The sequence below is a fragment of the Panulirus ornatus genome, chromosome 3 (assembly GCF_036320965.1).
Source record: "Panulirus ornatus isolate Po-2019 chromosome 3, ASM3632096v1, whole genome shotgun sequence".
NCBI classification, from domain to species: domain Eukaryota; kingdom Metazoa; phylum Arthropoda; class Malacostraca; order Decapoda; family Palinuridae; genus Panulirus; species Panulirus ornatus.
The window spans coordinates 1427203-1434740 of NC_092226.1; the positions used below are offsets into that span (position 1 = coordinate 1427203).

At 50.5% G+C, this 7538-nt stretch overlaps 1 long non-coding RNA gene across 1 annotated transcript in view; it reads right to left on the minus strand.

Moving 5' to 3' along the window:
- Positions 1–2860, minus strand: part of LOC139759979 (uncharacterized) — a 246397-nt gene extending 243537 nt beyond the window's left edge. The window contains exon 1 of the long non-coding RNA XR_011715190.1: positions 2588–2860. This is a non-coding gene — a long non-coding RNA (uncharacterized lncRNA). The remainder of the gene's footprint in view (positions 1–2587) is intronic.
- Between the last annotated feature and the right edge of the window lie 4678 nt (positions 2861–7538).

Consider the following 7538-nt stretch of genomic DNA (forward strand, 5'->3'; position numbering starts at 1 on the left):
GGGCAGGTAGGTACAGGTGAGGCAGGGCAGGTAGGTGCAGGTGAGGCAGGGCAGGTGGGTACAGGTGAGGCAGGGCAGGTGAGGCAGGGCAGGTAGGTACAGGTGAGGCAGGGCAGGTAGGTACAGGTGAGGCAGGGCAGGTGAGGCAGGGCAGGTGAGGCAGGGCAGGTAGGTGCAGGTGAGGCAGGGCAGGTGAGGCAGGGCAGGTAGGTACAGGTGAGGCAAGGCAGGTAGGTACAGGTGAGGCAGGGCAGGTGAGGCAGGGCAGGTAGATGCAGGTGAGGCAGGGCAGGTAGGTACAGGTGAGGCAGGGCAGGTAGGTACAGGTGAGGCAGGGCAGGTAGGTGCAGGTAAGGCAGGGCAGGTGAGGCAGGGCAGGTGAGGCAGGGCAGGTAGGTATAGGTGAGGCAGGGCAGGTAGGTACAGGTGAGGCAGGGCAGGTGAGGCAGGGCAGGTAGGTGCAGGTGAGGCAGGGCAGGTGAGGCGAGGCAGGTAGGTACAGGTGAGGCAGGGCAGGTAGGTACAGGTGAGGCAGGGCAGGTAGGTGCAGGTGAGGCAGGGCAGGTGAGGCAGGGCAGGTAGGTGCAGGTGAGGCAGGGCAGGTAGGTGCAGGTGAGGCAGGGCAGGTAGGTACAGGTGAGGCAGGGCAGGTAGGTGCAGGTGAGGCAGGGCAGGTGAGGCAGGGCAGGTAGGTACAGGTGAGGCAGGGCAGGTAGGTGCAGGTGAGGCAGGGCAGGTAGGTGCAGGTGAGGCAGGGCAGGTGAGGCAGGGCAGGTAGGTGCAGGTGAGGCAGGGCAGGTTAGGCAGGGCAGGTAGGTACAGGTGAGGCAGGGCAGGTAGGTACAGGTGAGGTAGGGCAGGTGAGGCAGGGCAGGTAGGTACAGGTGAGGCAGGGCAGGTAGGTGCAGGTGAGGCAGGGCAGGTAGGTACAGGGCAGGTAGGTGCAGGTGAGGCAGGGCAGGTAGGTGCAGGTGAGGCAGGGCAGGTAGGTGCAGGTGAGGCAGGGCAGGTAGGTGCAGGTGAGGCAGGGCAGGTGAGGCAGGGCAGGTAGGTGCAGGTGAGGCAGGGCAGGTAGGTACAGGTGAGGCAGGGCAGGTAGGTACAGGTGAGGCAGGGCAGGTGAGGCAGGGCAGGTAGGTACAGGTGAGGCAGGGCAGGTCGGTGCAGGTGAGGCAGGGCAGGTGAGGCAGGGCAGGTAGGTGCAGGTGAGGCAGGGCAGGTAGGTGCAGGTGAGGCAGGGCAGGTAGGTGCACGTGAGGCAGGGCAGGTAGGTGCAGGTGAGGCAGGGCAGGTAGGTATAGGTGAGGCAGGGCAGGTAGGTGCAGGTGAGGCAGGGCAGGTGAAGCAGGGCAGGTAGGCACAGGTGAGGCAGGGCAGGTGAGGCAGGGCAGGTAGGTGCAGGTGAGGCAGGGCAGGTAGGTGCAGGTGAGGCAGGGCAGGTAGGTGCAGGTGAGGCAGGGCAGGTAGGTATAGGTGAGGCAGGGCAGGTAGGTGCAGGTGAGGCAGGGCAGGTAGGTACAGGTGAGGCAGGGCAGGTGAGGCAGGGCAGGTAGGCACATGTGAGGCAGGGCAGGTGAGGCAGGGCAGGTGAGGCAGGGCAGGTGAGGCAGGTGAGGTAGGCACAGGTGAGGTAGGTGCAGGTGAGGCAGGGCAGGTAGGTGCAGGTGAGGCAGGGCAGGTAGGTGCAGGTGATGCAGGGCAGGTAGGTGCAGGTGAGGCAGGGCAGGTGAGGCAGGGCAGGTAGGTGCAGGTGAGGCAGGGCAGGTAGGTGCAGGTGATGCAGGGCAGGTAGGTGCAGGTGATGCAGGGCAGGTAGGTGCAGGTGAGGCAGGGCAGGTGAGGCAGGGCAGGTAGGTGCAGGTGAGGCAGGGCAGGTAGGTGCAGGTGAGGCAGGGCAGGTAGGTGCAGGTGAGGCAGGGCAGGTAGGTGCAGGTGATGCAGGGCAGGTAGGTGCAGGTGAGGCAGGGCAGGTAGGTGCAGGTGAGGCAGGGCAGGTAGGTGCAGGTGATGCAGGCAGGGTAGGAGGGTCGTGTTGTACACCTGCCTGACCACATGATCGGTTAATTCACCTGACGTGACCCATGATCCGGGGTCATCGTGGCACCATAGCGGAGGTGAAGGTGGTGGGCACCTAGCTGGGTCATGAAGAACCATGAGCCGGGGTCAGCGTGGCACTATCCTGAAGGTGAACGTGGCAGGCACCTGACTGGGTCACCAGGTGACTCCTGCTTCCCTTCCCTCACCCGTCGAGCCCTGCGACTCACCAACTGATGGAGGATCGTACCTCAGGAGGAGTGTGGTCCGGCGGACGCGTGGGGCGCCCTCTGCTGCTACTGCCGCTGACCAAGACCTGCCACGAAATGCTGGCGACGCTGGAGGAGTCGGTGTGGCGGGAGTCCTTACCTGCGTCGGCCAGCGGCGAGCACCACCCGACCAACCAACCAACCCCCCACCGACGTGGAACGCGAACCTGACAACTGACACCGACTCCTGCGGGGGGTGCTCTCCTCCCGCGGCCCAACACTCGACGGAGGGCTCGCCCCTGCCCTTCACATCACTAGACACAGACTACACCAAGTGTACTTACGAGCAGCGAAGACGAAGTGTGAGGCAGGTAGGGAGCGGCAGGAGGTTCCACCTAGTCACTAGGGGTCACAGCCTCGGACTGGCGCTGTATCGCCCGCCGCACTCTCTCTCTCTCTCTCAACTCCAGCTGGACCCGACCCCATCTGGCGGCCGCTCCACGCACTACACTGCCTCCTCCTACTCCATTACCCTTCCCCGCCATCATAACCGATAATCCTACGTCCTACACACATCCTGGCTCATCCTCTGCTAAATTTCAGGCAGCAGATGTGAAAGAAAGATGGGAGAAGCCTGTAATGTGGAGTGGTGTGGGGCGTGGAGGTGGGCGGGCACGGTGGGCGGTCCGCGCGCCTCCTCCCCCTAGCCGCGCGCCCACCAACCCGAGCACTGCTGGCCGCGCGCGCCACCGCCGTCCCGCGCCCACCTGCACGCACGCCAAGGTGTTAATTGTCCTCACGCCCAGGGCGGCCAAACGAATTCACGAACGGAAATTCATCAAAGATACAAATAAAGTACGATTTACTACAGTCGACTTTCGTGTCTTTCTCTCCAACTTAGTTAACCAACCCGTGGACACCCGTCCCTCTCCTGCCAAGGAAAATTATGTTAATTATATCATAGCCGGAGCATAGCAAGCATTCCAGGGGTCTGATTCACCTGAGCTACGGCCAGCTAATGAGGAAACAGGTATTCCACTGCCTCAACCACCCATTCCACCCTTCTACCTGGTCTTGCAAGCCACTGTGACCCTTACGACCAGTCAGTCATCCTCCCGTGTACCGGGCGACAGCGGCCGCCTCTCCCCTGTACCTACCCTGGAAGATGAGGTGTCTACCTCACCTACTGACCTGCCATAAGTATCACAGTCAGGCGGGTCTGTCTGTCTGTCTGTACAGGAACCGTACCAGGACCTCACTTTGACACAGACACAGGAAAACCTCTGCTACACGCGCGTCCTGTGCGCCTGCAGGCTATACAGAGGACGCGTGGACGTGATGCTGCAGGAATCACGCTACACAGTTCTTGGAAATGACTTCACCAGTTCCTGTGTCAGGTTGGTGTACACGCTGATCACTGCGCCAAACGACCAGACACGACGAGCGGTTGTAACTAGAGCTTCTGTAACTACCTCTCCGGCAAGACGTTGTCTACATGTTGCGTCCAACTGACCAGTGATGCGTGGACACCCTCATAACACATGATCATCACAACACAATGTAATCCGTGGATTATCTTCTGACACGAAAGATGAAGTCAAATGAGAGGAACCAAAGCTAGTCTGTGGTGTAGGCTTACCACACAACACATGTTAGTCTGTGGTGTAGGCTTACCACACAACACATGTTAGTCTGTGGTGTAGGTTTACCACACAACACATGCCAGTCTGTGGCGTATGTTTACCACACAACACATGCTAGTCTGTGGTGAAGGCTTACCACACAACACATGCTAGTCTGTGGTGTAGGTTTACCACACAACACATGCCAGTCTGTGGTGTATGTTTACCACACAACACATGCTAGTCTGTGGTGTAGGTTTACCACACAACACATGCTAGTCTGTGGTGTAGGTTTACCACACAACACATGTTAGTCTGTGGTGTAGGTTTACCACACAACACATGCCAGTCTGTGGTGTATGTTTACCAAACAACACATGCTAGTCTGTGGTGTAGGCTTACCACACAACACATGCTAGTCTGTGGTGTAGGTTTACCACACAACACATGCCAGTCTGTGGTGTAGGCTTACCACACAACACATGCCAATCTGTGGTGTAGGTTTACCACACAACACATGCCAGTCTGTGGTGTAGGTTTACCACACAACACATGCTAGTCTGTGGTGTAGGCTTACCACACAACACATGCTAGTCTGTGGTGTAGGTTTACCACACAACACATGCCAGTCTGTGGTGTAGGTTTACCACACAACACATGCCAGTCTGTGGTGTAGGCTTACCACACAACACATGCCAGTCTGTGGTGTAGGTTTACCACACAACACATGCCAATCTGTGGTGTAGGTTTACCACACAACACATGCTAGTCTGTGGTGTAGGCTTACCACACAACACATGCTAGTCTGTGGTGTAGGCTTACCACACAACACATGCTAGTCTGTGGTGTAGGCTTACCACACAACACAACATTGCCAGTGTTACACTACAGAATGAGTGGTGTAGATTCAGGGTCTGTGGTATGTGTTTAGGACACGATGACAGGAGTGCTGTCAGGATGGAACAAACCATAAATTCCGCACTGGAAGCTTAAAACTTAGTGGTGAAAGCCAAGGACACCACAGAAAATCACTCGTGTGAATTTAGAATAACTGAGAATCAGTCGGTGTTTAGCGTTCCGCAGACAGCAAGTGTTGTGAGCACACAACGCGCCGGAGAATCAGTGTTGTGAACTTCAGACTTTTCACGGAGTCAGTGACGTGAGTTTGAAACATACGAACGTAGCCGTAGTGTGAATATAGAAGACATGAGAGAATAGATGACGTGACCAGTGAGCACATCAGATGACGTGACCAGTGAGCACATCAAATGACGTGACCAGTGAGCACATCAGATGACGTGACCAGTGAGCACATCAGATGACGTGACCAGTGTGCACATCAGATGACGTGACCAGTGAGCACATCAGATGACGTGACCAGTGAGCACATCAGATGACGTGACCAGTGAGCACATCAGATGACGTGACCAGTGAGCACATCATGATACAAACAGTTATTCAAATATTCCGTAATTGTCATTGGCTTGTTGATGGTGATGGTGTTACACTGGACCACGTGTCTGTGGTCATGTATAAAGATGGGGACAGTCACATTTGCTGTGTTCTGTGCTCAAACCATCAGTTCTCCGTTCTAACCTAACATCCCCGATTGCTCTGACAGTTTTGACATGAACTGCCCGTTGCCCGCGTGGTAATATGAAACCAGCGACTCCTTACCATGTTGTAAGACTGTCATACTAATGTTCCTACTGTGTTCTAACCTGACACCAAAGACTGTTATGTCGTAAGCTCAAATTACTGACCCATTTCCAAGATGTAAGTTGCCATCAGTTGTTGTATCTCTCTGAAATGTTGATGATTTGAATATCATTGTTATCATTATTATTATTATTATTATTATTATTATTATTATTATTATTATTATTATCATTATTATTTTTATTATTATCATATCATTATTATCATTATTATTATTATCATTATCATTTTTATTATAATCATTGTTATCATTATCATTATTATGATTATTATTATCATCATTGTTATTATTATTATTACTATCCTTATCTAATTATCATTATTTTCATTATCATTATCATTATTGTTATCATTATTGTTATCATTATTATTATTATTATTATTATTATTATTATTATTATTATTATTATAATTATTATCATTATTACTAATATTATCATAATTGTTATTATTATTATTATTATTATTATTATTATTATTATTATTATTATTATTATTATTATTATTATTATTGTTCCCTGGGGATAGGGGAGAAAGAATACTTCCCACGTATTCCCTGCGTGTCGTAGAAGGCGACTAAAAGGGGAGGGAGCGGGGGGCTGGAAATCCTCCCCTCTCGTTTTTTTTTAATTTTCCAAAAGAAGGAACAGAGAATTGGGCCAGGTGAGGGTATTCCCTCAAAGGCCCACTCCTCTGTTCTTAACGCTACCTCGCTAATGCGGGAAATGGCGAATAGTTTGAAAGAAAAGAAAAGATTATTATTATTATTATTATTATTATTGCTATTATCATTATCATCATATCTATCATTATCATTATTATTATTATTATTATCATTATTATTATGATTATTATTATTATTATCATTATCATCATAATTATTATTATTATTATTATTATTATTATTATTATTATCATTATTATTATTATTATTATTATTATTATTATTATTATTATCATTATTGTTATTATTATTATTATTATTATCATCATTATTGTTATTATTATTATTACTATGTGATAACAATGCTGTTGATTTTTTATTTAAGAATTTACACCCTTGCTTCTTTATAGTTTCCAGCTGTAACACTAATTCTTTGTGGCCTAACGTAACAAGCTGTCAACACTGGTTGCTACCAACATTATGATGTTGTCAGCTGAGATCAGGGAGGCTGTGCTGTGCCATCATGTCATGCCAGTGATCGTGAGCAGGATCACGAGGTCATTAATATGTCAATACTAACCATCAAGAACGAGCAACCATAACTAGGAGAGGATGACGTCACATGTGGCTCCAGCTCGTGATGGTGGCCTCTGGTGTCAGTCCATCACATACAATATCTGGAAATGGAATGTGTGGAAATGAGAACAATCTTCGTGTTTCCCCTGCCTCTACCTGGTTTTTGTCACAGGAAGTGGATTTAGGGACGATAAATAAACAAAAATGTCATCAGTCTAATTTGTTGTATAAATAAGCGGAGTATATACTTCATCTGAGTGTTCCACATCACTTGGGTCAATAGAAAACAAACAGTAAAATCTTAGTCACAAATAAAGATATTTCGAAAACAATATAAAACATAAACAATAAACATTAACATTAAACATTAATGTTAAATTTGCTGAAGATCTCTGTGTGAACGGGCATGACATGGGGCCACAAACACAAGCACCACAGTGTCCACTGGCCACATGAGGCCACCAGACCTGCACCACAGTGTCCACTGGCCACATGAGGCCACCAGACCTACACCACAGTATCCACTGGCCATATGAGGCCACCAGACCTGCACCACAGTGTCCACTGGCCATATGAGGCCACCAGACCTGCATCACAGTGTCCACTGGCTTGTCACATTACACTGCGTCTGAGCACGTCTCACGCCATCTTAACTTTCCAGGAAGAAAAGTGTCTACCCACCTTCCACCCACGGACAACCATATATATATATAT